Source organism: Aquila chrysaetos, chromosome 5 (genome assembly GCF_900496995.4).
Source record: "Aquila chrysaetos chrysaetos chromosome 5, bAquChr1.4, whole genome shotgun sequence".
In the NCBI taxonomy this organism is placed as follows: Eukaryota; Metazoa; Chordata; class Aves; order Accipitriformes; family Accipitridae; genus Aquila; species Aquila chrysaetos.
In genome coordinates this window covers 62,574,760-62,602,611 of record NC_044008.1, presented here as the reverse complement: position 1 = coordinate 62,602,611, position 27,852 = coordinate 62,574,760, and the positions used below count along the sequence as shown (strand labels likewise).

At 42.5% G+C, this 27,852-nt stretch overlaps 1 pseudogene across 1 annotated transcript; it reads left to right on the top strand.

Annotated features, from left to right (window-relative positions):
• The first annotated feature begins 6,965 nt into the window (after window positions 1-6,965).
• On the top strand, window positions 6,966-26,017 carry LOC115342331 (annotated as a pseudogene). The gene is made up of 38 exons (XR_003923722.1): window positions 6,966-7,184; window positions 7,273-7,416; window positions 7,510-7,666; window positions 9,699-9,726; window positions 9,825-9,939; window positions 10,019-10,111; window positions 10,225-10,288; window positions 10,372-10,470; window positions 10,576-10,678; window positions 10,761-10,899; window positions 12,802-12,920; window positions 13,010-13,159; window positions 13,799-13,969; window positions 14,218-14,524; window positions 14,884-14,960; window positions 16,258-16,345; window positions 16,441-16,558; window positions 17,282-17,405; window positions 17,491-17,627; window positions 17,725-17,980; window positions 18,972-19,214; window positions 19,435-19,611; window positions 19,697-19,842; window positions 19,930-20,020; window positions 20,110-20,499; window positions 20,622-20,748; window positions 20,979-21,097; window positions 21,423-21,619; window positions 22,027-22,210; window positions 22,297-22,462; window positions 22,634-22,758; window positions 23,028-23,336; window positions 23,437-23,640; window positions 24,319-24,444; window positions 24,539-24,709; window positions 24,800-24,904; window positions 25,145-25,240; window positions 25,745-26,017. The product of XR_003923722.1 is annotated as a myosin heavy chain, skeletal muscle, adult-like (transcript).
• The last annotated feature ends 1,835 nt before the right edge of the window (window positions 26,018-27,852 follow it).

Below are 27,852 nucleotides of genomic sequence, written 5' to 3'. Positions count from 1 at the left end.
AAGGAGCAGCAGAGAGGAACAGTTACGGACTGACTGCTACCCCCCGTTCCCCTTCTACCTGCACCTATCGGAGGTGGGGGCAGAGGATACATGAATGAAGAAGTAAAGTTGAATCTGGGAAGTGTTGGTGAGAAGGTGTTGTTTAATTTTTGTCCTTGGTTCACACTAACCCAATCTATTTTAATTGGCAAAAATTAAATAAATTTTCCTCAAGTTGAGTCTGTTTTGCCTGTGACAGTAACTGGTAAGCAGCCTCCCTGTCTTCATCTTGCCCCATGAGCTTTTCCTTCCTATTGTTTCACCTTGTCCTGTCAAGGAGGGGAGTCAGAGATCAACACCATATCATACCATATCAATGACTTTTCTCTGTGGTATGCTGTGAAGAGGCAATGGGCACAAATTGAAACACTGGGAAACCCATTTAAACATAAGAAAAAAGAATTTAACTGGGGGCATTCAAGTGCTGGAACACGTTGCTGAGACAGGCAAAACCTGGAACAAAGTCCAGACTCTTACTTATTCCATGCAATACTATAACCTGTAGTTGCAACTCCAAGAAAATTTAAGTTACAAATTTTTTTATTATTTCAGTTATGACTTATCTGTTTCATCATTTTATTTCTCCAAGATGAAAATCACTTAAATCAGATTTTTAGAAAACAGAACATGACAAAATGAAAATTAACCAGAAAATGTAATGAACCATGTAGTTGTTCCAATCTGTGAATTTCACTCCTCTACATCCAAGGTGACCTCAGCAACATGAAAAACAATACAAAGTGGTGACTAGATTAAAAGTAGTTTCATTAATAATTTATAGATTACTTTCACTTCAAAATTGAATGAATTTTCAATTGTTGGTTATATTTTCCCCTCTTCTGCCTGTTTTTTTTTGTCCTCTGATCATTGCAATGTAGGGAGAATGAGTAGAGAAGCAGGTTTTTTTATTCTTTTCTAGGGTTTTTTTACTTAATTTCTCTTTTTCCTCTCTGTAACTTTTAAAAACTTGAGGAGCCCTCAAAAGTTACAGGACACCTAGTGAAGTGAAGAAAGGAAGGAAGGAAAAATAATTGTGCTGGAAGAGATTGCTGCTATGATTAAATAAATAAATAGGGGAATGAGGGAAAAAAGAAGTGAACTTTAGTAAGGATTTTGACATTGTATCCTACAGCAATCTTATTCAGAAGAATGCATTCGACAGATGGACTATTAGGTTTGTTGAAAATTAGGTGGACCCTTGAGTTCAAAGGATAGTATTGAATGGTTTGATATTCAGTTAGCTGTCAATAACAAGGACAGTGGTTCAACACTGTGACACATATTGTTCAACATTTTCATCAGCACCTTGGCCAATGATGATATGGAGTGTATCCTTGGCAAATCTTCAGATGACAAATGCAAATATGAGTCAGCAGTGCACTCTTATTGTGAAGGAAAAAAATATATATATTAGGCTACATTAGGAAGAGTGCCATCATCAGATTGAAGGAAGTTATTATTTTCCCTCTATACAAGAAGGATGTGGAGAAACTGGAGAGTGCAGTGGTAGGCTACCAAGTTGGTCAGCACACACAACCTACAAGGAGTTTAGCCTGGCAAAGAGACTGGGGAGTGGTATAGCAATCTATAACTACTTGACATGCCATTAAAAAAGTGATGAAGGCAAACTCTTCTTGGTAGTGTCTGATGATAAAACACAAGTGGCGGCTTGGAAGGTTCAGCCTGGACATTGTTTTTCGGTAAGAGGATAGTGCACCACAGAAACAGATTTTTGAGAGGTGGGATGTTTTCATGACTTGAAAACATGACTACGGACCTCCAGAGGTCCTTTACCACCTATAGTTCTGTGGTTCTATGAAGTTATTTTTCTTTTTCTACTCCAGATAAATAAATTTGGGCAGCAAAAACCTGCAAAGCATCAAGCAGAAACTAGCAAAGGAGAAAGGTGAGTTGAAGATTGAGGTCAATGACTTGGCCAGTAGCATGAAGTCCATCTCTACAATCAATCACAGGAGAAGTAGAACTATCACTCCTTTGTATCAATGAATATTTTTTCCATCCACAAGTGAAAAATTTTTACACAATCTTTTTCAAAACTTGAAAACAGCAGGAAGTGGCTGAAGTGCAAGTTGACACTATACCATATGAGTTTAATAAATTCTGTAAAAAGTCTTGAGTTTAACGGGAGCGTGAGGATGTCACAAACATGAAAAATTACTCAGAAAATTCACAGAACATTAAATTGTCACTTTTTTTGGTCATAATAACTTGCTGTTTTCTTCTTTTCCAGACATTGAAGATTACAGAAATTACTGCAAGCAATAAAAATCCAAATTTGAGGGTATACTATGGATCGGGCCACTTTGACTTAGATTCTACAGATACTTGCATTATGATGTTGTCTACTATTGCCATAACATTTGTTCATTCTCTATTGCACCATTATATTATTGGCTGTGGGAAAAACATCAATGTGCCACAAAAATAAGAAAGATGCTTGAGCTTGAAAAATTCCCAGAAGACATTTGATAGTTGTGCCTTTCCACTCCACCAACTGTTTTAGACCCAGAAAGTGCTGAGTGTGGGGTAGTGATATTGTTTAGGAAAGCGTTTATCTGACAATATCCTTGCTTCTCTAAGAGTCTCCTCAAGAGCAGGAAATTTGATATTGAAGACCAGAGCAGTGATTCCTGGCTGGGACTGAAGATGCCTTCTGTGACTGTCTTTCTTTGGTGTGTTCTGACCTGGTGTTAACACCCCAGGCAGAATCATTTTCACTCAGCAGATGGCACAGGGAGTTTCAGGCCAAATCATCCTATGCAAAGGAGGAACAGCTCACTTACTGCTCTTTATCCCCTCAGCAGGCTGAGGATCAGGATAGGGGTAAGAGGAGCACCTCATCTCTTATACAGCAAAGTGAGGATAAATGCTTCTGCCTTGGCAAGTCCTTTTTCCACACAGGTAATGGATAGAACCTCTTTCCAGACTTGTTAGTCTCCCCATTCTCACTTTTTCAAGCTAGATGGAGAAGCAAGGCAATCCACAAGAACTCAGGGCCCCAGTACGGTTTTGGGACCTCATGGTGTACTCACTGTGGGGAGAATTTGTGTCAGGTCCTATTTCCTGAACTAGGCAGATGAAAGCCATGCATTGTAGAAGGTGGTCCTTTATTACCGGGTTTCTAGCAAGGGAAGTTAAAGACACAGGGAACAGAAAAACAAGTCACCTGTCATTCCCTCGCAATCTGCCACCTTCCCAGATGATTTCCATTACCCTAAGAGGTGAAACACAATACAAGACATCAAACTGTCAGGGAGGATGATATACTACAAGTATGATCTTTGAACCAGTGTACTGGAATCCAAGTCATCCTCTTTAATTAACATGTGCAGAGGACCCAAGAAAGAAGCTGAAACATAAAGAATCATTTTGCAGCTACTACTAGACAGACACATAAACATAGTAGTGACTGTAAAAGTGGGTATTGCCAGGGTCACAGAGACCCTTAATCAGAATTAAATGGATGAGAGGTTTCTTACAGTTATATGGGTTTCAGCTGCTAAGCTTTCAGTTCCTGCACAGCTTGGAATCACTATGTCAACAGAGACAAGTTTATAAAAAAACTACAGATCCAACTTAGAGCTAATTTCATGTGTCATATAAAGAACAGTCAAGTCTGTTCTTTGTTAAACAATCATATAACGTATTAAAAGAAGAGGGAAAAATCTATCCTTTGTTTCTCTTCCTTTATCCTCTTTTGCATGCTGGAGGATTAATAAGACCTTTCCATTTTCTTCAATGATATTTCTACAAGTACTCAGTATTATTTTTCAAACAGAAATTATAAAATCTCTACATTTATTGTTCAGAAAGACATTGGCAGCCTCATAACAGTTGATCTCAAATATTTCAGTTGTACATGCAGTCTTGGAAACATAAGAAAGTTTTTTAAAGCAGTGAGTTGAGAAGACTGGTCATCATCTCTGACCCTTCTTACAGTACTTCACCTCCCAGACTTTTGAGGGAGACAGTGAGCCTTCAGAATATGGTACAGAATCACAGCACCTCATCCTAGCTCCATGGAAGACCTTCAAATAGCAGATCATACCTAACTCTTTGCAAAGGAAATGACAGCTCTCCAGGACCCAGAAGGTATTCCCAGACACCTCATGAATCTCAAACTTTTATTATATAGAGCAGCTCGAGTGTTCTACTTGTGCCTTTTCTCCCTACATCCTTCCCACAAAAGATGATATAAATTTTCTGCTGTCCAATGCGTATCTGTAGCACCAGAGGACATGGCCACAACACATTCCCTAAAGTGGCCATATCCTTAAAATTCCCTATGAATTGCTAAAAGCCATGTGAGTGGCTTTTTTTTCCAATTACTTAATGCATCTCTTCCCAGGTTTACCTAATGCTCACCTTCACCCGGAACCATCATGCTTAGTTTAAAAGCTATCTGCGCAACTAAACTTATTTGTACATAGATAAATAACATGCCTGTCTTAAGACACAATGCATTATCATTGATATATCAGAACAAGTCAAGTGCTCTCCTTCCTCTATGTAAACAGCATCCAAAACCTTTGTGAATTTTGCTTAAACTAATTATTCTTTTTTGGTTTGGTTGGTTTAGAAATTACAAGGCATTTTAAGATTAAGAAAAAACTTCCTTATTGATCTAGATTTGTATTCTTAGGGTGAGGTTTAGGTTACTTTTGTTAATACTTTCTGTTGAACGAGGCTTCTGGCAGAATAAATGTACCTAGAATACCCAGGATTTGCATTGGATTGCTAGGGGAAAAAAAAAAAGTTGTGTCTACAGGTTAGACATGTTAAGACCCAGAGCCTCCCAGGAGTTCTCTAAATTTCTGTGGAGTTTGTGTTTGTGCTTGGGAAGGCCAGAGGAGGTATGTTCGTGATCTAACCCCCATTCTTGCATTTGGTAACTATAGCCGCTGTCCAAGGTCTCTACAATAGCAGCAAATTGGTGAGTTAAAACTGCCTAAACAATGAAAGATGCAAAATGCCAGTAATCACTGCTAATCTGACCTTACCGAAACTTCTGCTAGGCATACATCGAGCAAACCAGCACAGTCAGAGTGCACAAACCTCTGTAAGTAAGTAAACAATACCTTTAAAAGCCAGTTTCAAATTGCAGCCAATTGGCAATACTTCAGAAGAATGTAAAAGATGTAATTAAATGTATGAATCAAGGGTGGTAAACAGTCTTCTCTGATCTTTTTAAAATAGCCAGCAAAAAGCTAAGGAGTTGTAAATAGGTGCAGTAACACAAGCACAATATTGTTGTCCAAACTTTTGGAATTAATATACTAGACTAGACTATACTAGATTGTTCCTATTCTTTATTTCCAGAATATTTCAGAATAGAGTCTCCCCAAACCTCTTTGTAACAGTAATCCTTCTCAGTACTGCTGAGTCCTGAGGCACACAAATCTTATATGTCAAGCAGAAATTCGGAGTCAGGAGGAGAGAAGCCAACAATTCCAAGTCCCAGTGTCCTGCTTGGTTTGCTGGACAACACTTCCTCCTTTCAGATTCCTAGTCAAAATATTTATAGGAGATTTATTCACATAGCTAGTAAGACTTCAAATATTTCTAAATATATCCACAAGCACGAATGGGAATCATGCAGTCAGTCAAGTTTGCCAAACAATGCTTTGCCAAAATTTTTTTGACCTAAGAAAGAAGAGGAGGGAGTTGTATCTGCAAACCAGAACCTATAAAAGTGCTGGTAGGACAAGTCTGTTCTGTCTCCACGGAAAGCTTCAAGGTAAGAGTATGGAGGGCTGGGTGCTGGCAAAATCCCACTGCATTCCTGCTACTTGTGGAAATGCTTTCCTCAAAGGACTGCCTGTATCAACAGATTTTCTTTCTGCTTTCAAGTCACTGGCATTTTTTTGCCCTGTGACTTATCCTTGGAATTCTGTGCAAAAATATGAAGGAAGCTGTCATTTCTGTTTTTCAGTATTGACCAGCTTCCAGCCTGAGAGACAACTGATATCACAAGAGGTAAGACTCTGATTTACCTACTCCATAGGAATAGACTCTCCAAGATGTTTTTTTTTTATGCAGCTGTACAGGCACTTCCCATATCCCTTCAAATCCATACATACTAATGCAGTGCAATTCTACTCAAGCTGTGCTGTCTAAACCAGCAAATTCCCTTTCGTAACTGGGTTGGACACATTTGTTTGGTACCTGCTGGGAAATAGTTGATCTCTTACCGCACAGAACTGTTAACAGGAGATTGCCTGTAAACAGAAATCCAGGAAAGAGAAGATGAATGAACAGCACATATATAGTTAAGATTTTGTCAAATCCCTCCAAGTGTTTTTTATTGAGAAGATTTCCTCTTTTGGTAAAAGTTAATTTTAAAGGATCAGCTTGAACTGGAAAAGGCAGAACAACTGGAGAAGCTAAACTTATTTCTAACTGAGGAAAAATCTTAGCATAGACAATTCACACCTGTACTTCTGCTTACTCCACACCTTTTTTCTTATGTTGCTCCATCTCTACAGTTGATACAAATTACATGGTTAAAATGTGCAAAAGAGAAAGGATATAAGTGGGCTTTTGTAATTTTGATGACTTCCTTTGCTATCTCTGCTGCTTCATATAGAAAATTTTTATATTGTGCCAATCAATCCAATTTTTCTGTATAGCCTACTGAAACACTACTAGATCTAAAGAACAGAACATGTAAACTGGAATAAGGGAGAGAAAGTTAAAATAATCTAAATCAAAGACACCTATCTTCTTTAGGACCTAAATAAATTAAAGGTTACCTAGGGTGAAAAGCAGATAAGACAGAGAGGAAGACTATAATAATAGGTAGAGCAGAACACTACAGAGAGTTAGGTGTGTGGTACAAAGGAATTCATTCCTGCACTCAGCACTGTAGTGTGTCTCTCCACTTCAGCCCCGTGCTGTGCTGCACTCAATAAACTGCAGCCATGTCATCGGACGCTGAGATGGCCATCTTTGGGGAGGCAGCTCCTTACCTCCGAAAGTCAGAAAAGGAGAGAATTGAGGCCCAGAACAAGCCTTTCGATGCCAAGACATCTGTCTTTGTGGCCCATCCTAAAGAATCCTATGTGAAAGGGACAATCCAGAGCAAAGAATCGGGGAAGGTCACCGTCAAGACTGAAGGTGGAGAGGTGGGTAAAATGCAAGATTTACAAACAGCACTTAATTCCCACTCTGGGCTCTTAGCTGATATGCATGTACCTTTCTTTCCTCTAACAGACCCTGACCGTGAAAGAAGATCAAATCTTCTCCATGAACCCTCCCAAGTACGACAAAATCGAGGACATGGCCATGATGACCCACCTCCATGAACCCGCTGTGCTGTACAACCTCAAAGAGCGTTATGCAGCCTGGATGATCTACGTAAGTAGCAGCAGCAGTCCTCCTCTGGGTAGCTAGGAGGAACTGCTCTGCCAGGCTAAGTGGAAGCCAACGTGCTGCCTCCCTTCCTCGCAGACCTACTCGGGTCTCTTCTGCGTCACTGTCAACCCCTACAAGTGGCTGCCGGTGTACAACCCGGAGGTGGTGTTGGCCTACCGAGGCAAGAAGCGCCAGGAGGCCCCTCCACACATCTTCTCCATCTCTGACAATGCCTATCAGTTCATGCTGACTGGTGAGTGGCTGTCACAGTGATTCCATCAAAAAGACATTTGAAAAGTAATTACAGAGTTTCCCTGATAAATGTGCTGATATTTTCTTAACACATCATTAGGGTTTTATTTCAGTCATAGCATTAATCACTGCTGATTTAAACAGGATTTTTTCACATCAGTATTTCTAAAAAGGAAGTATAGTACCACAGATAGTTAGTGTGTCAGGAAAAACAATAAGCCAAATGGACTAGGTGGAGCAAGGGATGTAATTATGCCTGTAATGAAATGGTGAAAGTGAACAAGGTATGAAATCCATATGTGATGTGAAAATTCTGCCTAACAATGTGAAGTTAGTTTGTCGAAGGGCAACAGGAAACATCAATACCACAGATATTCAGATTTGTCTTGATAAAACCATGATGTGAAAAAATGAAATAGAATTATATATTGCTGCTAGTTTTGCTTCTAAATTTTCATTCCTTTCTTTCTCTGTGCCACTGAGTTCGGAACTATTACCCATGCTCAGGATTCCTTTGTCGTGGATCCTTACTATCCCTTTCTCTACTTCTGATCTAAATACAGTCTGTGTAGCAGAAAAATTAAAAAAAAAAAACCAAAAAAACCCAAAAAAACACCAAAACCAGAAACAATTTACTGTATGCAGGATAAAAAAGACCATAGAGTGCAGTAAGGAAGAAGCATATGGTCGTTCAAGGGTTTTCAATGTTCATGGAAAAGCATTACAGAATCATAGAATGGTTGGGGCTGGAAGGGCCCTTTAAAAATCGTGTCGTCCTTCCCTCTGGCACTGGGAGGGACATCCTCCACTAGATTCAATTGCTCAGAGCTCAGTCCAGCCTGACCTGGATCACTTCTAATGATGGGACATTCACAACTTCTCTAGGCAATGTGTTTCATTGGCTCACCACCTTCATCATAAAACATTTCTTCTTTATATCCAATCTAAATCTACCCTTTTTTCAGTTTAAAACTGTTGCTCCTTGTCCTGTCACTACAGGCCCTGGTAAAAATTCTTTCTCTGCCTTTCTTATAAGCACCCTTTAAGTATTGAAAGGCCGCAATAATGTGTCCCTGGAGCCTTCTCTTCTCCAGGCTGAACAACCCCAACTGTCTCAGCCTTTCTTCATAGGAGAAGTGTTCCAGACCTCAAATCATTTTCATGGCCCTCATCTGGACCTGCTCTAACAGGTCCATGTCTTTCTTGTACTGGAGACCCCAGAGGTGGAGGGAGTATTCCAGGTGGGGTCTCACAAGAGTGGAGTGGAGGGGCAGAATCACCTACTTTGCCTTGCTGGCCATGCAACTTTTCATGCAGCCCAGGATCTGATTGGCTTTCTGGGCTGTAACTGCACATTGCCAGCCCATATCCAACTTTGCATCCACCAGTACACCCAAGTCCTTCTCTGCAGGGCTGCTCTCAAGCCTATCATCCCCCAGTCTGCACTGATATTGGAGATTGCCCCAACCCAAGTGCAGGACTTTGTACTTGGCCTTATTGAACTTCATGATGTTTACATGGGCCACTCCTCAAGCCTGTCAAGGTCCCTGTGGATGGTATACTTTCCCAGTGATGTACCAAATGCACCATTCAGCTTGGTGTCATCTGCAAACTTGCTCAGGGTGTGCTCAGTCCCACTATGTATGTTATTAGTGGAGGTATTAAATAGTATTGGTCCCAGCACAAACCCTTGAGAGACACGACTCATTAATCATTTGGACATTGAGCCTTTGACTGTAACTCTTTGGATACTGCCATCCACCTAATCCCTTAACCATCTAACAGCCCACTTATCAAATCCATATCTCTCTAAAATTTAGAGGCAAGAGTGTTGTGGGTATCTTCAGAGGTAGAGAATGTGGGGCAATTTGATTTGCAAGGAATTGAAACTTAAAAAAAAATTATTAGGAGTAAACAAAGGAAAAAAAACATGCAGAATTTTTTTCTTGTCATAACTTACATTTACTGCATTAATTTTCAGTCTTTTTGTGTTCTTCATTTACAAAGTCTATTTGTTTCTGCCTCCTTCACAGATCGCGAGAACCAGTCAATCCTGATCACGTATGTACACTCCCTGCTCGGGTCCCCGCGGGGCTGCCCCGTGCCAGGGGACCTCCTGCCTGACCACACGCTCTCTGCTTCTGTCTTTGGTTTGACAGTGGAGAATCCGGTGCAGGGAAGACTGTGAACACAAAGCGTGTCATCCAGTACTTTGCAACAATTGCAGCGAGTGGTGATAAGAAGAAGGAAGAACAGCAGGCTGGCAAAATGCAGGTGAGGTCCTAGGGGTACGAACCTGCAACTGTCAGATTTATTTATGAGCTATATCATGATAGTAAGATTTCTGTTTTAGGGGACACTTGAGGATCAAATCATCAGTGCCAACCCGCTGCTGGAGGCTTTTGGTAATGCCAAGACGGTGAGGAACGACAACTCCTCACGCTTTGTAAGTTGTTGACTGGGACAAAATTACTTTTTTTGTATCAGCAGACTGACTCGAATGTTCCTGCCGTCAGGATTGGTAAAATAGATCTTGAATTACTTTTCTGCTTCTTTCAGGGTAAATTCATCAGAATCCATTTTGGTGCCACGGGGAAACTGGCTTCTGCTGACATTGAAACATGTAAGTGAACCCTCCTGGCCCGATCCCTTTCCTTCCAGCCTTCCTCAGTTCTTGTGCTAACTCTGTCCTACCATCCTTGCTAGATCTCCTGGAGAAGTCCAGAGTCACTTTCCAGCTCAAGGCAGAAAGAAGCTACCACATATTCTATCAGATCATGTCCAACAAGAAGCCGGAGCTAATTGGTAGGAAAGATCACTAACTTCTCCAGTAAAAGGTCACGGAACAACATTTAATTCCTTTACGTGCCAATTACATTTGATCTGTATGTGTTTTGTCCTTCTTTTCAGAGATGTTACTGATCACCACCAACCCGTATGACTATCACTATGTGAGTCAAGGTGAGATCACGGTTCCAGCATTAACGACCAGGAAGAGCTGATGGCCACGGATGTAAGTACAGCACAGCACTTTTCTTAGGCGGACTCTGACCTTTAACAGGCATGGTACTTACTCCCAATGATTCTTTTGTTAGAGTGCCATTGACATCCTGGGCTTCACTGCAGATGAGAAGACAGCCATTTACAAGCTGACAGGGGCTGTCATGCACTATGGCAACCTGAAGTTTAAGCAGAAGCAGCGTGAGGAGCAGGCAGAACCGGATGGCACAGAAGGTACCAGCACGATATATACCGGAGCACAGTATACACCGGAACGCTCACTAATACAGGCAGTAATTCAGGGTCAGAATCATTGACTCAGCCTGCACATTTCTCCAGATGCTAGTATTGTAGAATATAAGTGTGTCCTAACCAGAGGACTTTGCTGGAAGAACACAACCCAGTGGAAAATGCAGATTATTTTGAACTATGTCAAGTATAAGGTCCAGTGAATCCTAAGGCACTGCTATACTGAATGGCAGCTTCCCAGACCTGGGACAGAACTGGGAGCCACTCTGCCCACTGACTTAAGTTTATGTACCCAGGTAGCTACTATCATTTACCATCAGCTGTAGCCACCTCCTAATGGTATTGTTTCCAGGTGACAAGAAGCCAGAATCCTGAAGCTGCTCTGCTTCAAAGCCCGTATTCTGGAGACAACTCATAATGCCTGAACTGAGAGCATTGTTCTACTTCATTTTGCATGGCGGGGGAAAAAGGAGCATCAGTTAATACTGCAGCTGTGGCTCTTATGTTCTACATTTTCTGTAGAGTCTCAGCATATCTCCAGGACTTCTGTTTGAAAAATAGACGTCTAAGATATGTCTATTGCATTTGCTTTGCCTAGAATTGTTCAAAAATGCATTCCTTTAAAAGCTCATGGAATTATTTCCATGAAACCAGAGTTATTCACGTCTATCACAAACATGTACTATTACGGGCTTTTTTTCTGGAGTTGTTTTTGTGTGTATGTGGTTTGGGTTTTTTTAGGAAAGTTAAGACATAAATGAAAATGACTGCAAGGAATACAACTGCAATGAATCTGATAATGATGAATAGTAATAGTAGAACAGGCTACAAATAATAGCTGTAACTTTACTTAAGTGATGGTATTTTGCTGACCAAATCTTGGAAACATTTGGAGCTGTGTACATTAACACTGATTCCATTGAAATCAGTTCTGTTGCACTGACACTGTTATCCTATTCTGAGGATTACTCTGAACCTGTGAACAAATTTCTCAGTGTGGCAAAGTCATCTTCTTTTTGCTAGTTTTATTTGCCCATAAAGCTGGGAGAGGACTGTGGCAGTTCATCTTCTCCACCTCCTGTGGACTCCATTCACTGTGCAATCTTTCTTTCTTTATCTGCTTTTGAAAACATTGAGGAAAACATGAAATCTATTCCAGTACTTCACTATCCTTACTCATTGGAATTTTTTCCCTGATTTCTAGCCTAAATATCTCTTGACACAATTTCAGACTGTTAGATCATGTCTAATATTCACGCTGCAATCCGCTGTATTTTTTTGTCATGATTCCATATGAATTAAAAAAGCGTTCTTGAACAAATAATTTTGCATACTGTGCCTGCTGGCAGAGTTTGAATTCAGTAGTAAGAGCAATAGCAGAAGGTAAAATGCTAAGCTTTTTGTTTGAGGATGGTCTTCTAAAAATAGCACTTCAACTCACAAATTTAGCCATAGATTCGTTAAGGCATAATTTACACTTATGCATTGTGCTCTCTTGAGTTTAAAGTTTCCCTACCACAAGCCACTGGAACAAATTGCACTGTATTTGCTTGAGAGGCTCTGTAATTGTCTGCTGCCTGATGATCATCCCAGGCTTATGTTTTCTTTTTCTTTTCAGCATTTATTACTGAGAAGTCTGCCTACCTAAATGTCTCTAAACTGAATTTTCATTCGAAACTCAAAATAAACTAAGAATAAGTGAAGAAAAAATAGCCAACATAAATGCTCCATAATTACTGGGCAATGTTGCTTATGATGAACTACGAAAACCTTACTTTTTTGTCTTAACTACTTTTGTTATCTTTACTAGAATTGCCTTTTGATACTTGTTTTAAAGGAACACTAATGCCTGCTAGTACCTTAACAACTGATTTTTCTGGTCTTTAGTGGCTGACAAGGCTGCCTACCTCATGGGTCTGAACTCAGCTGACCTGCTTAAGGCCCTCTGCTACCCCCGAGTCAAGGTTGGGAATGAATATGTGACCAAGGGTCAAACTGTGCAGCAGGTAACAAAAATCCCTGTTTTGTTGACAGATCTCTGGACTTCCTCTTTTGCTCTGCATGATAACTACAAGCCTTCTGTTTTTTGTTTTAGGTATACAATTCAGTAGGTGCCTTAGCAAAGGCTGTCTTTGAGAAGATGTTCTTGTGGATGGTTATTCGCATCAACCAACAGCTGGATACCAAGCAACCAAGACAGTACTTCATTGGTGTCCTGGACATTGCTGGCTTTGAGATCTTTGATGTAAGAACAGTGTTTTGTTACCATGTTTTTAGAGGTAACTCTATTGTGTGCCTAACTGCTTAAGACGGAATGATTCCTTTTCTTTTTTTTTTTTTTTTTTTCCCCCCCAAATGGTTTGATCCTTTCAGATTGCAACTAAAGCATCATAATTCCCACAGGTTTTTAGCTGGGAACAGATTTTTGTGTTGCACGTATGCCAATGGAAATCCATAAATTTAGTTTTTTGACTGATTACAAACAGTACACTAACATGGCATTTGGTATCTAATGCAGGGACACCAGTTCCATAGGCACAATTTGTACTAAGAAGGCTTGGGACATGCTTTGAAATCAGCATTTGGAAATGTTGGATAAACTGTTGCACTGTGGACTCTCCTGTAATAGAATTAGCCCAGTCTAGTAGATATCAAAACTGACAAGTCTGAAATATTAAAGTAGCCTAAGCTTCTAGGGGACATAAACATATGCATAAAGTTTAGTTTGACAAAAGAGACACTGAATGAAGTTCCGAACTCCTGGCTGAGTAAAGGAGGAACACTCTCAGATCATCCTGCAATTTGGTACAAAAAGCCAGCACTCTTCTTTATCCGTAGCTTTCTAAATTTACATTAATAGCAATCTCCATTTGTAATTCTGCAGTTCAACAGCCTGGAGCAGCTGTGCATCAACTTCACCAATGAGAAACTGCAACAGTTCTTCAACCACCACATGTTCGTGCTGGAGCAGGAAGAGTACAAGAAAGAAGGAATTGAATGGGAGTTCATTGACTTTGGGATGGACCTGGCTGCCTGCATTGAACTCATTGAGAAGGTATTTGTGTAATTCACAATGCCTAATCTTTTCAGAAATGCATTAATTTTTTATATATTTATAAATGTTGCTTGAAAGGGTAAATGTGACATTGTAAATACATAAGTTCAGATTATTTTACAATTTACTCTGCTGAGCAGAAGAACAATCCCTGAGAGAGTTAGTATTGTCCCACTCAGGAAGCTATTTCTTTATCTGTGATTCTTTCTGCCTTTTCACCTCTTCCTCCTTCCTTCTGCTTCTTCCAGCCCATGGGCATCTTCTCCATCCTGGAAGAGGAGTGCATGTTCCCCAAGGCAACTGACACCTCTTTCAAGAACAAGCTCTATGACCAGCACCTGGGCAAGTCCAGCAACTTCCAGAAGCCCAAGCCTGCCAAAGGCAAGGCTGAGGCCCACTTCTCCCTGGTGCACTATGCTGGCACGGTGGACTACAACGTCTCTGGCTGGCTTGACAAGAACAAGGATCCCTTGAATGAAACTGTTGTGGGGCTGTACCAGAAATCATCCATGAAGACACTGGCCTTACTCTTTGCCTCTGCTGGAGGAGAGGCAGGTCAGTTCTGTGAAATTCATATTTTCATTTTTATTTACTGGCTCTGCCAGAGCCATGAATATCAGCTCAAGTGTTCTAAAGAAACTGCATGTTGTGCAGAGTGTCCCATGGCTTGAATTTATTAATAAAGGAAAAGATCACATGTATTTCAGGCCTTCCACTCAGCCATGATAATCCCTTGGATTATCACACACTTTTGGTCCTGTGTTCCTTTAGATTGAGTGTTGACTCTCTTTCCCACTGCATTTTAGATTCCTTTCTTAGCGTGACTGATACATATGAAAAAGCTTCTTGCAGTCTCATAGAGAAAAATTTTACAAATCAAAGTTGTAAAACCATCTTTTTTTGGTGTTCTTCAGAGAGTGGTGGTGGTGGTGGCAAGAAGGGTGGCAAGAAGAAGGGTTCTTCTTTCCAGACAGTATCAGCTCTTTTCAGGGTACGTACAAAAGTCATTCTCTCTATTTTTTCCCTCTTTTCTTTTAAGCTGAAGATTGTTAAACCTCACACTAACTCCAACAAGGCCATTTTACTGCACCTATTAACATTTTTCTGCATCAAGAACATCTCTTCAGTTATTCATAAAAGAGCTGACTGCAAGTCAGCTGAGGCCAGCTGAGGAAGATACATCTTGATCTCGCTTTTCTTCAAATGTTGTAAGAAGTACTTAGGTCAGGCTAGTTTCATTTACTCATGAGTACACCAGCTGGTACGATCAAGCTCTTCCCTCTCTCCCTCTGCCTTGGGAGGACAATGGTGGATCTGGCTACCTGTGTCTGGGAACCTCAAGTCTGGATCAGCACATATGAATATATGTGCATTTTCACATGATAATACATAACACGTAACACATAATTGTTTGCACACGATTATACATATGAAGACAAGGCAAGAGGGAAATGCCAGGGCCAGTTACTTTTCCACCAATGGACAGAGCTTAAGGCAGATGGAAACACTCTTGTTTCAGCACCTGTGGCATCTAGCTACTATCTGGTATCCTGAACAGTTTTTCACACTGTGAAAGAGATAGCTGTCTGAGCAGCTTTGCCCTGCTCCAAACCAGGGCTGAACTGAGAAATGTTAAGAACTAACTAGTAAAAATGATGGCTAAAATCAGAGATAGTTCATGGGATTGCTTTTAAAAACAATTCTAGAAAGGGGTGCTGTCAGACCTGCCACTCATGCCTTTTTTTTTTTTTTTTGTACAGAAATCTACAACTTGTGACCCCCATTCTCAGTGAATAGGGAGTCTTTCTTGTCTTCCCCTGCTCAACCGTTGTCAAATATATCCTCACAAGTAGCATTTAATGCCATTAAGCTTCCGTTTCCCAGCATTCTCTGCAAACTTGGTCCTTGGCCCTCTTCCCTTTTTTCCTATTTCTGGTTTTGTTTCTGTTCTCATCAATAGTCAGTGTCTTCCATAGAGTGAGAATCAGGTTATTACAAAGAATCATCTTTCACTCAGAATTACGCCTTTTGCCAGGAGCTTCTGGTCACCATTCTCCATAGGTGTCCTGTCTGAGTGGATGTATCCCTCAGTCTCATGAAAACACAATACACAGTTTTGTGACTTTCTTTCATGCTCAAGACTGAAAGGCAGAAGAAAACTCAAATTGGGATGGCTATAGGTGGGAATAATAAATTAATTATTTCTTTCCAACACTTTTCTAACATCTGACAGAATAACTGCAGAGGTACCATTTGTTAATGAAAAATCTTTGCTCATGAACCCACAGGAGAACCTCAACAAACTGATGACGAATCTACGGAGCACTCACCCCCATTTTGTCCGTTGCATCATCCCAAATGAAACAAAAACACCTGGTAAGAACCTCAAGTAGAGAGAAATCATAGTGTGATGCAGCCATTATTCTCTATGCTCTATTATGAAGTATCAAATAATTGTCTTATTCACTCAGGTGCTATGGAGCATGAACTGGTGCTACACCAGCTGCGGTGTAACGGTGTGCTGGAAGGGATCAGAATTTGCAGGAAAGGTTTCCCCAGCAGAATCCTCTATGCAGACTTCAAACAGAGGTCAATCTCCTTTCTGCTCTCCGTCCTGTCTTTACGGCATAAGTTGTACATCTTCAGTATTTTAACATTTGTGGTTATTTTTTGATGCCAACTCTATCTGATTATAACTGAAAGAAGGGGAAAATGCTGGAATGCATAACCAAAGGCAACATGTATGGCTAGCAAAAAAGAACTTGTTGAGAAATGAAGAGATAAGTCAGGTGTCCTCACTGACTGCTGTTCATCAAACAGTCAAACTTTGCCAGTGTCTCTGAATATGGAAGCGCAATAGAGCTACACAAGCCAATGCTTACAAGATTAAAAAATGCAGATTGGAATGTGGGTACAACACATTCTCAGACAAAAATTACAAACTCAGATAGAGTGCTTTGGCCATTGTATCAGCTGCAGGTTTCAGGGGAAGATGCTTTCTTCCCATACACAAAGTGGCAATGTTCCTCTCTAGCAACTTTCTACAGCATAGTTTAAGTGAAAAAGGCATCGGACTGAAATGGCTGGAGGTCAGTGTCCTCTTTTCATCTATGACTGATCACCTGAAGACAGTAAAAGTTTCCTTAATTTTGTTATCAGATTGGGACTTCATTGTAACTGTGTCCCTAAACAAGGGATGAAATTCCAACTTCCTCAGCCTCATTCTGCTGCAAAGACTGTGGTTAGTCTCAATGAACAGTGTTGACTTATGACCTGAGATTGCCTTCATTCATATTTCCTCTCATTCCACAGATACAAGGTGCTTAATGCCAGCGCTATCCCAGAGGGACAGTTCATTGATAGCAAGAAGGCTTCTGAGAAGCTTCTTGGGTCAATCGATGTGGACCACACCCAGTACAAATTTGGCCACACCAAGGTACAAACCCTCCCTGACTCACTCACTGCATGTCTGTGCTTTGCTCTACGTGACAGTGATGTGCTGCAACATTCCCTTTCGCAAGGTGTTCTTCAAAGCTGGGCTGCTGGGACTCCTGGAGGAGATGAGGGATGAGAAGCTGGCACAGCTCATCACCCGCACACAGGCCAGGTGCAGGGGCTTCCTGATGAGAGTGGAGTACCGGAGAATGGTGGAGAGGAGGTAGGCATTCCTCATCCTCAAAGTCACTGTACTTGGGGGAAAGTGTTGGCACTTGTCGTACTGAAAATATTCAATGTACATTTTAATTATGCTTCAGGGAGTCCATCTTTTGCATCCAGTATAATATTCGTGCATTCATGAATGTCAAGCACTGGCCCTGGATGAAGCTGTTCTTCAAGATCAAGCCCTTGCTGAAGAGTGCAGAATCTGAGAAGGAGATGGCCAACATGAAGGAAGAGTTTGAGAAAACCAAAGAAGAGCTTGCAAAGTCTGAGGCAAAGAGGAAGGAGCTGGAGGAGAAAATGGTGAAACTGGTGCAGGAGAAAAATGATCTGCAGCTCCAAGTGCAGGCTGTGAGTAACGTTATTCTACTTTTTTTTTTTTTTTTTTTTTTTTAATAGGGGAAATGAGTAAATAAGATCTAACTCTTCTCTCATACTACAGAACTCTCACACTGCACACTAAACTGCCTCACAAAATATTTTAAGCTGAATACCATGTAACTAGAGGTAAAATTCAGGCCACATTCTTTCCCCACTCAGTCTCACTATTACAAAGTGGAGGTTAAGCTAAAGAATGACTTTTTAGTCTTAATGCCTACATGTACATGTCTCCATGTGAGTTCATGACATAAAGCCTCGTTATAGTCACTGCAGTGTAGTTAGTGGAGTAGGGACAGTGATTCAATTGACCAGCTACTCTGCCTTAATTCAGTGGTCAAAATGGAGAGTCTAGCGCCATTTCTTATGGCATACCTCCCCTGAGCTCCTGTAGCTACTGCTCCCAGAAGATGCAGATGCCCGTTACATCCTACAACACAAGTGCCAGCCTTGTACGCTTGTCTACAATGCCATTTGGCCTCTCAGAAACTCAGGCAACATTTAGGCAATACCCTTGAGTTGAAGTGTCCATTTCAGGGAAAGATGAATCTTGTTCTAGCCTCCCCTGACTGCATCGGCTGGGTATAAATCATGAATGGGAGCTTCAAATATTTCCTCAGTGGTAGAATTATTTACCTTTCTCAATACTCCCACATAAATTTGAATATGGCACGTTATAAAATACAATCACTTTCCAAACGAGAAAAGGAAAACATCGATTAAATCCAAGTAACCCACCGACATACCTGAAATAAGCAAGGTAAAACGTAATGGAGCTAGACGCAGTATCTGATGACGAAAAAGGTCAGAAAAAAATAAACCTGATTAAAAACATATTCTAAATTTGTAATTTTTAATGTAATTGCGCAGGAACCTTTTCCCAAAAAGTAATCCCAAAAAAGGTCTTACTGATGCACACCTGTTCCTTCAGCATTAAATAAGCTTTCCTGTATTTTCCCACCAGGAAGCTGATGCTCTAGCTGATGCTGAGGAAAGATGTGACCAGCTCATCAAAACCAAAATCCAGCTGGAAGCCAAAGTAAAGGAGGTGACTGAGAGGGCTGAGGATGAAGAGGAAATTAATGCTGAGCTGACAGCCAAGAAGAGAAAACTGGAGGATGAATGTTCAGAGCTGAAGAAAGACATTGATGACCTTGAATTAACACTAGCCAAGGTTGAGAAGGAGAAACATGCCACAGAAAACAAGGTACACACATGGGGAGTCGCATAAAGGGCCAAGACATCACTGACTCTCGGAGTTAGAGCCTGCTATCGTAAGACACCTTGGCTTTGGAAAATTTTGAGATGGGCCTTGTCTGAGCATCCAAAGGATAAATGAAAGACTTGGCAAAACAATGCAAAGTGAAAATGTCACCACGCCAGTGAACCTGTTTCTACCAAATTTTGACACTTGCTCACATTTGTAGGTGAAAAACCTTACAGAGGAGATGGCAGCCCTGGACGAGACCATTGCCAAGCTGACAAAAGAGAAGAAAGCCCTCCAAGAGGCCCATCAGCAGACACTGGATGACCTGCAGGCAGAAGAGGACAAAGTCAATACGCTGACCAAAGCTAAGACCAAGCTGGAGCAGCAAGTGGATGATGTGAGCACACAGGCGTACCTCAAGAACAGGACAGGTATGGAGTTAAACCTGGCTGACGGAGCACTGATGGTCTTGTTCTGCTTAGCTGGAAGGGTCCCTGGAGCAAGAGAAGAAACTGCGCATGGACCTTGAGAGAGCTAAGAGGAAACTCGAAGGAGACCTGAAGCTGGCCCACGACAGCATAATGGATTTGGAAAATGATAAGCAGCAGCTGGATGAGAAGCTGAAGAAGTAAGTGTGGTTGTGGAGCCCCTGAGCGCTGTGCTGGTGCACTTGTCTTTTTCCTTTGAGCTCTGACATGGTTTGCTTTGCCCAAAGGAAAGACTTTGAAATCAGCCAGATCCAGAGCAAAACTGAGGATGAGCAAGCCCTGGGCATGCAATTACAGAAGAAGATCAAGGAGCTGCAGGCAAGTCTTTGTTCCTTCCCCTCTCTCACCCAGTCTCAGGTCAGGTAGGAGGAGGGCATGGGTGTGAAGGGTCCCCTAATGTTCCCCAGGCTCGTATTGAGGAACTGGAGGAGGAAATTGAGGCTGAACGTGCCTCTCGGGCAAAAGCAGAGAAGCACCGGGCTGACCTCTCGAGGGAGCTAGAGGAGATCAGCGAGCGCCTGGAAGAAGCAGGAGGAGCTACCGCAGCTCAGATTGAGATGAACAAGAAGCGTGAGGCAGAATTTCAGAAGATGCGCCGTGACCTCGAAGAGGCCACGCTGCAGCACGAAGCCACAGCTGCCACCCTGCGGAAGAAGCACGCGGACAGCACAGCTGAGCTTGGGGAGCAGATTGACAACCTGCAACGAGTGAAGCAGAAGCTGGAGAAGGAGAAGAGTGAGCTGAAGATGGAGATTGACGACTTGGCCAGTAACATGGAGTCTGTCTCCAAAGCCAAGGTACACAAATACCTTATATGTATTTCTGCCCCAATGGAATTCTATACAATGCAACTTCTTGCACCTGCTATTGTTAAGAGTGTGGACAGTTAACCCCTCACCTTCTGTGTGTTGACACAAAGGCAAATCTGGAGAAGATGTGTCGTGCACTGGAAGATCAGCTAAGTGAGATTAAGACAAAAGAAGAAGAGCATCAGCGCATGATCAATGACCTCAATGCTCAAAGAGCTCGTCTGCAGACAGAATCAGGTAAGACATACACATCTGTGACGTGCATCTGAATAATGTCAGAGAGTTAATGCAGAAGTGACCCTTCTGGGCACATGGTCTGTCCAACATGCTTTCTCTCCCCTGTAATGCATGAAACGGGATCATAATCTTCTGCAAGGTCTGCCAAATATCTAGTTTTACAGCCCTAAATGTCTACAACACTGTCATCAATGGCCACAAAAGGCTTGTGTATCTGCAAACTTTCCCAGGTGAATATTCACGCCAGGTGGAGGAGAAAGATGCTCTGATTTCTCAGCTGTCAAGAGGCAAGCAGGCTTTCACCCAACAGATTGAGGAACTCAAGAGGCACCTAGAGGAAGAGATAAAGGTGAGAAGGCTTTCTGAATTCTGTCTTATCCGCTGGAATCCTCCTGTCTAGGAGGAGCTTCAGGTACATATGAAATCACAGAATCAACAAGGTGAGAGGGACAGAAAAAACGCCTAGGTAATTCAGTGCAAGTCTTCCCATATTAGCTTTGCTCCCCCTTCCCTACAGTCTATCCATTAACTCTTTTACAGACTCCCAGCTCTTCCTTTCAAATTCAGTAGCTTGCCATCACCCACAGCAGAATACTCCAGTGTCCATCAACATTTCCGTCAGGATATTTCCTAGGATATTTCCATTCATTTTCACACTACTGTTTTTCCCCCAGGCCAAGAGCGCCCTGGCCCATGCCTTGCAGTCTGCTCGCCACGACTGTGACTTGCTCCGGGAACAATATGAGGAGGAGCAGGAAGCCAAGGGGGAGCTGCAGCGTGCCCTGTCCAAGGCCAACAGCGAAGTGGCCCAGTGGAGAACCAAATACGAGACGGACGCTATTCAGCGCACGGAGGAGCTGGAGGAGGCCAAGTACGTGAGGAATGTGGGGAAGGCCAGCAGACACTAAAAATGGAAATTTGAGGACACCACTGTGATATTGTCAGGAAGCAGTCAATGTTCTGCTTTGGGGTGGGGTGCTAGAAGAGAGAAAATATAACTGAGAGCAGGTATGCATTGGGGAAAAGCAGAAGCAGCAAAGCTCTCCACACACAGAATAGCAGACAGATGCTAGTGTGAATAGCAGAGAGTTAATTGCTGCAGCCCAGGGTTCAGACACAGAAATACAGTGGCTGGCTGCGAGAGGTCCTCCACCTCTGTGTAAGTGGGGATCACACACTACCAAGTGGCTAAATGTGCTCTTGTGAAAAACACACTGGCTGCACACCACAGAGCTCCCATTTGCTTCCTCACCTGGACCTGTGCTTACCACCTCCCAGGAAGAAGCTGGCACAGCGCCTGCAGGATGCAGAGGAACATGTCGAAGCTGTGAATGCCAAATGTGCCTCCCTGGAAAAGACAAAGCAGAGGCTGCAGAATGAAGTGGAGGACCTGATGATTGATGTGGAGCGATCAAATGCTGCCTGTGCAGCTCTGGATAAGAAGCAGAAGAACTTTGACAAGGTCTTTTGGGCTCCAGGCCTGGGGTTCCTGGGCAGAGCATCCCCTCCTGATTGCCACATCCACACTGAGGTCCTGTTTCTCTTCAGATCCTGGCAGAATGGAAGCAGAAGTATGAGGAAACGCAGGCTGAGCTGGAAGCCTCCCAGAAGGAGTCTCGGTCTCTCAGCACGGAGCTGTTTAAGATGAAGAATGCCTATGAGGAGTCCTTGGACCACCTGGAAACGCTGAAGCGTGAGAACAAGAACTTGCAGCGTAAGTCCCTGGCCCTCTGCTCCTGGCTGGGCTTTCTCGCTATCCACCACTACCACCTTTCCGTATGGGTCTGTGCCTGCAGGTTGGCAAAGCTGCCTGTCACCTCGGTGTGGCAGGGCCCTTTGCATTCTGCCCTGTGCCCGACCATGCTGTTGGTCTTTGTTCCCACAGAGGAGATTGCCGACCTCACGGAGCAGATTGCCGAGGGAGGAAAGGCAATTCATGAGCTGGAGAAAGTCAAGAAGCAGATTGAGCAGGAGAAATCTGAACTCCAAGCCTCCCTGGAGGAAGCTGAGGTACAGCTTTCTGTTCTTAATTGTTTACTTACAACACAGTTTAGCTACCTCAGATACCATTTATGAAATTATATGCATTGAGAATAAACTCCAGGCACAGGAAAAAAGGATTTGGGACACCATTAAAGTCTTTGGATACAGAGCAATCCTTTTTTGTCCTTTCTTGCAGTCTCAGATTTCATGCTGTACATTATTCTTCAAGAGAATAGTTCATGTAAGGTTAATGACATTGTTATTTATATAATTAACTGATTTTTATATTTTTTCAGGCTTCCCTAGAACATGAAGAGGGGAAGATCCTGCGCCTCCAGCTTGAACTCAACCAGGTGAAGTCTGAGATTGACAGGAAGATAGCCGAGAAAGATGAGGAGATCGACCAGATGAAGAGAAACCACCTCAGAATTGTGGAGTCCATGCAGAGCACCCTGGATGCTGAGATCAGGAGCAGGAATGAAGCCTTGCGTCTGAAGAAGAAGATGGAGGGGGACCTGAATGAAATGGAGATCCAGCTGAGCCATGCCAACCGCGTGGCTGCAGAGGCACAAAAGAACCTGAGAAACACACAGGCAGTGCTCAAGGTCTGTTCAGCAAAGCTACAGAAAGAGAAGAGCCTTCGCTGACATTTTTGGCACCCAAGCACACACTGCCACCTTGCAAATTCTCTTGCCTCTTTTACAGGATACCCAGATACACTTGGACGATGCTCTCAGGACACAGGAGGACCTGAAGGAGCAGGTGGCCATGGTGGAGCGCAGAGCAAACCTGTTGCAGGCTGAAACTGAGGAGCTTCGGGCAGCACTAGAACAAACAGAGAGGTGTAGAAAGGTGGCTGAGCAGGAACTGATGGATGCAAGTGAGCGTGTGCAGCTTCTCCATACCCAGGTCAGTGTATAAATATATTTAGTATTTATACTTTTGCTCCATGCATATAAAATAACTCAAGACTGGCTGAACTGTAACAGTATTTTGTAAAATGCATTTTAATTTTCACAGTATGGATAACAAATATTAAAAGTGACTTTTAAACTGCAGATATAATATGAATTTCACTAGACTATAGTGGGGATACCTTAAAAGTGATAAATTCAGAGAGATAAGTGATGGTCTTACTCTACAACTTAAATTGAGTTCAACAGCTTTCACATTTACATTTGAGACTGCAAAGTCAAACTTAGGTTGATCATTAACAAAATAGGAATACACTAATACTGTCATTAACATAATTTATCAATGTCATTATCAGTATTCTATAACACCATTTAAAATTTTTACTGCCACTAGATTGAAAATGGTAAGGAAAGATTATGTCTTTTTTCCTTATAAGTCTAAATTCCTTCTCTGGTGAGAAATAGTGAGGAAAGACTTTATGGAGGATGTTCTTGAAATACGAAAGCCCATCATAGCTGAGAAACTAACAGCTACCACAGCAGTTCCTTTAGAACAGAATCCCATGTGACCTGATGGCACAATTTACATTAAAAACCAACACTTATGCAATGTTCTTGATATGATATTGCAAGCTAACAAAAAGAAAATTGTGATATTGTTGCTTTTCAACAGAACACCAGCTTAATCAACACCAAGAAGAAGCTGGAAACAGACATTGCCCAAATTCAGGGTGAAATGGAGGACACGATCCAGGAAGCCCGCAATGCCGAAGAGAAGGCCAAGAAGGCCATCACAGATGTGAGTTAGGGGCTCCTCTCACTGCTGACAGTGGATGTATAGTCCCCAGGATGTCTCCAGCCTGAAAGTGGCTTTGGCCTTTTGCTCTCATCAGGCGGCCATGATGGCAGAAGAGCTGAAGAAGGAGCAGGACACCAGCGCCCACCTGGAGAGGATGAAGAAGAACCTGGACCAGACGGTGAAGGACCTGCAGCACCGTCTGGATGAAGCCGAGCAGTTGGCCCTGAAGGGAGGCAAGAAGCAAATCCAGAAGCTGGAGGCCAGAGTGCGTGGGACTTTTATTTGTGCATGAGTGAGCATGTCCCTTGGAGAGATACCAAGGAGTGAAGCTCCAAAGATGGGCTTCTTATTGCAGGTGCGGGAGCTGGAAGGGGAGGTTGATGCTGAGCAGAAGCGCAGTGCTGAAGCCGTGAAGGGTGTGCGCAAGTACGAGAGGAGGGTGAAGGAGCTGACCTACCAGGTAAGGCAAGAGGTTTCTTTGTGTTGACACACTCTTCTTCCAGGAAGTCAAAATGTTGGCACATTGCCTTCCAAAGGGCTTTCTTTCTGTACTTCAGTAAGTGACACAGTTAACAGGATTTTGGCCTCTGTCCTTCTGGACAGCAATGCTCCGTAAGGAGAGTCACTCTGTCTGTTTCACAATTATGAAATTCAGAGAAAAAGGCAAACAAGTGTTTCTATTACTTGCCATTCTCTGTAGTGTGAGGAAGACCGGAAGAATATTCTCAGGCTCCAAGATCTAGTGGACAAGCTGCAAATGAAAGTGAAGGCCTACAAGAGGCAAGCTGAGGAGGCTGTAAGTACCACTCTGATTAAGCCCAGACTTCCTTCTGGTCGAGGTGGAATTCTGTGTTGGTGTTTAATTCTGTCCCAAGTTTTTGAAACCTTGACTGTTCTGATGCATTTGCTGCTACATGACAATGGGGAATGTAAGAGTAAGAATTGCTGGGTTTGGGAGGAACTATACTTCCCCAGATCTATTTGTTTTGCTCTAAGCCTCAGTTCCCGCCTGTATTTCTTCCTACCCTACCCTGGGTGTCAGAAGCAGCTGCTAGTCTGTTCAGGACTCTGCCATGAACTCCACCTACACAATGCTTTGTGTCATGTGGCCATGGCCTTTTTGACACTCTGATGTTCTTTTCTCTACTGGCACACTTAGCGCCCTGAGCAGCTTCTTACCTTGGTTTTGAGCCTTACCTGCTTGCCCAGCTGTGGCATTTAAATTTTTATTTGCCTGGTTTTCAGATATTAAATGTCCATACACTCCCTGGTGTTTTCACAACTCCCTTTCCCTACATAGGAGGAGCTGTCCAATGTCAATCTCTCCAAGTTCCGCAAGATCCAGCACGAGCTGGAGGAAGCCGAGGAGCGGGCTGACATTGCAGAGTCACAGGTCAACAAGCTCCGAGTAAAGAGTCGGGAGTTTCATAAGAAGATAGAAGAGGAGGAATGAGGATCCCAAGGCTAAAAAGTGACCTGAGGCATGCATAAAATGTAAATCTCTGTGCTGCTTTATTCTGTAATTATCATTTATGTCTAGGTAATAAAGACAATAGAGACATTTGCATATGAAGAGTGACTAGCATGCTTGCTTTATTTATTCTAGCATTCATTACTTTTGGAGTACATGTACACAGTTCACATTCACATCTAAAAGTATCTTAAACAGCAATAAATTTTTACATTTACATTTTTAAAAATGCATGAGGAATAATAACAATTATACTGCTTTGTTATTCGTCTTGCAATGAGAAATATGCATTTCTTTGATAGACTAAGTCTAGGTTCTTTCAAGTTAATCTGATGGATTATTAGGGAAAAAAAAAAAAAAGAAAAGGAAAAGAGATTCCTGCAACATTTTTTTTAAAAATATATTATTTTTTATTAATTGAAAAATGTTGCTTATTTGGTTAGGCTTAAGGGTGTGAGAAACTCAAATTTCTACTTTGATTCAGGAGACTGACGTTCACTCCAAGCGTTGACAAGCAATCAAACCAACACGGTGAGATAGTGGCATGAAGAGATATCCTTACTCTATTTCTCTGAAGATGTTTTGTTTCATACATAGCACAAAATGATAGCCAGCTCACAGATGGGGTGAGTGACAAGAACCTACAGCTAAAAGACTACAGGAGAAAGAATAGCTAAGGCTGCAGACTCTGCATAAGTAAAACTGAGTATTTTACGGACAACTGAAAGAAAATTACACATATATTAAGACAGATAAAGGTGATGGAGTGTTTTCTTTTTTTCATTATAGATACAATATAACGCAAAGAAGTAATGCCATAGAAAGAAAGAACAAGTTTAAGTGAAAATCACTTTCAAGAATGTTAACAGTTTCTACTGAGGTATTAGTATGGTATCAGGAAAGTCTGCTACACTTACCAGAGATTGGGTTTGAATATGGATAGTTATTTCTATATCATAAAAAAGAGAAATATTTCTGGAAATTGTGCTCTCATGTTGATCTCCTCCATACAGACTGAAGATCAAACAAGATTGTGGGGTGTGGTGGGTTGACCCTGGCTGGACGCCAGGTGCCCACCAAAGCTGTTCTATCACTCCCCACTTCAGCTGGATAGGGGAGAGAAAATGTAACAAAGGGCTCATGGGTTGAGATAAGGACAGGGAGACATGACTCAACCAATTACTGTCATGGGCAAAACAGACTCGACTTGGAGAAAATCAACTTAATTCATTGCCAATCAACCAGAGTAGGGTAATAAGAAATAAAACCAAATCTCAAAACACCTTCCCTCCACCCCTCCCTTCTTCCTGGGCACTGCTTCATTCCTGGATTTCTACCTACCCCGCTCCAGAGGTGCAGGGGGATGGGGAATGGGGGTTACGGTCAGTTCATCACACGTTGTTTCTGCCGCTTCATCCTCTTCAGGGGCAGGACTCATCACACTCTTCCCCTGCTCTAGAGTGGGGTCCCTCCCACGGGGGACAGTCCTTCACGAACTTCTCCAGCATGGGTCCCTTCCACAGCATGCAGTCCTTCAGGAGTACACTGCTCTAGCGTGGGTCCCCCACGGGGTCGCAAGTCCTGCCAGAAAACCTGCTCTGTGGGCTCCTCTCTCCACAGATCCACAGGTCCTACCAGGAGCCTGCTCCAGCACGGGCTTCCCATGGGGTCACAGCCTCCTTTGGGCACCCACCTGCTCCAGCATGGGGTCCTCCACAGGCTGCAGGTGGATATTTGCTCCACTGTGGACTAACATGGGCTGCAGGGGGACAGCCTGCCTCACCATGATCTTCCCCATGGGCTGCAGAGGAATCTCTGCTCCAGCACCTGGAGCACCTTCTCCCCCTCCTTCTTCACTGACCTTGGTGTCTGCGGGGTTGTTTCTCTTACATGTTCTCACTCCTCTCTCCAGCTGCCATTTCTGTGCTCACGGCAAC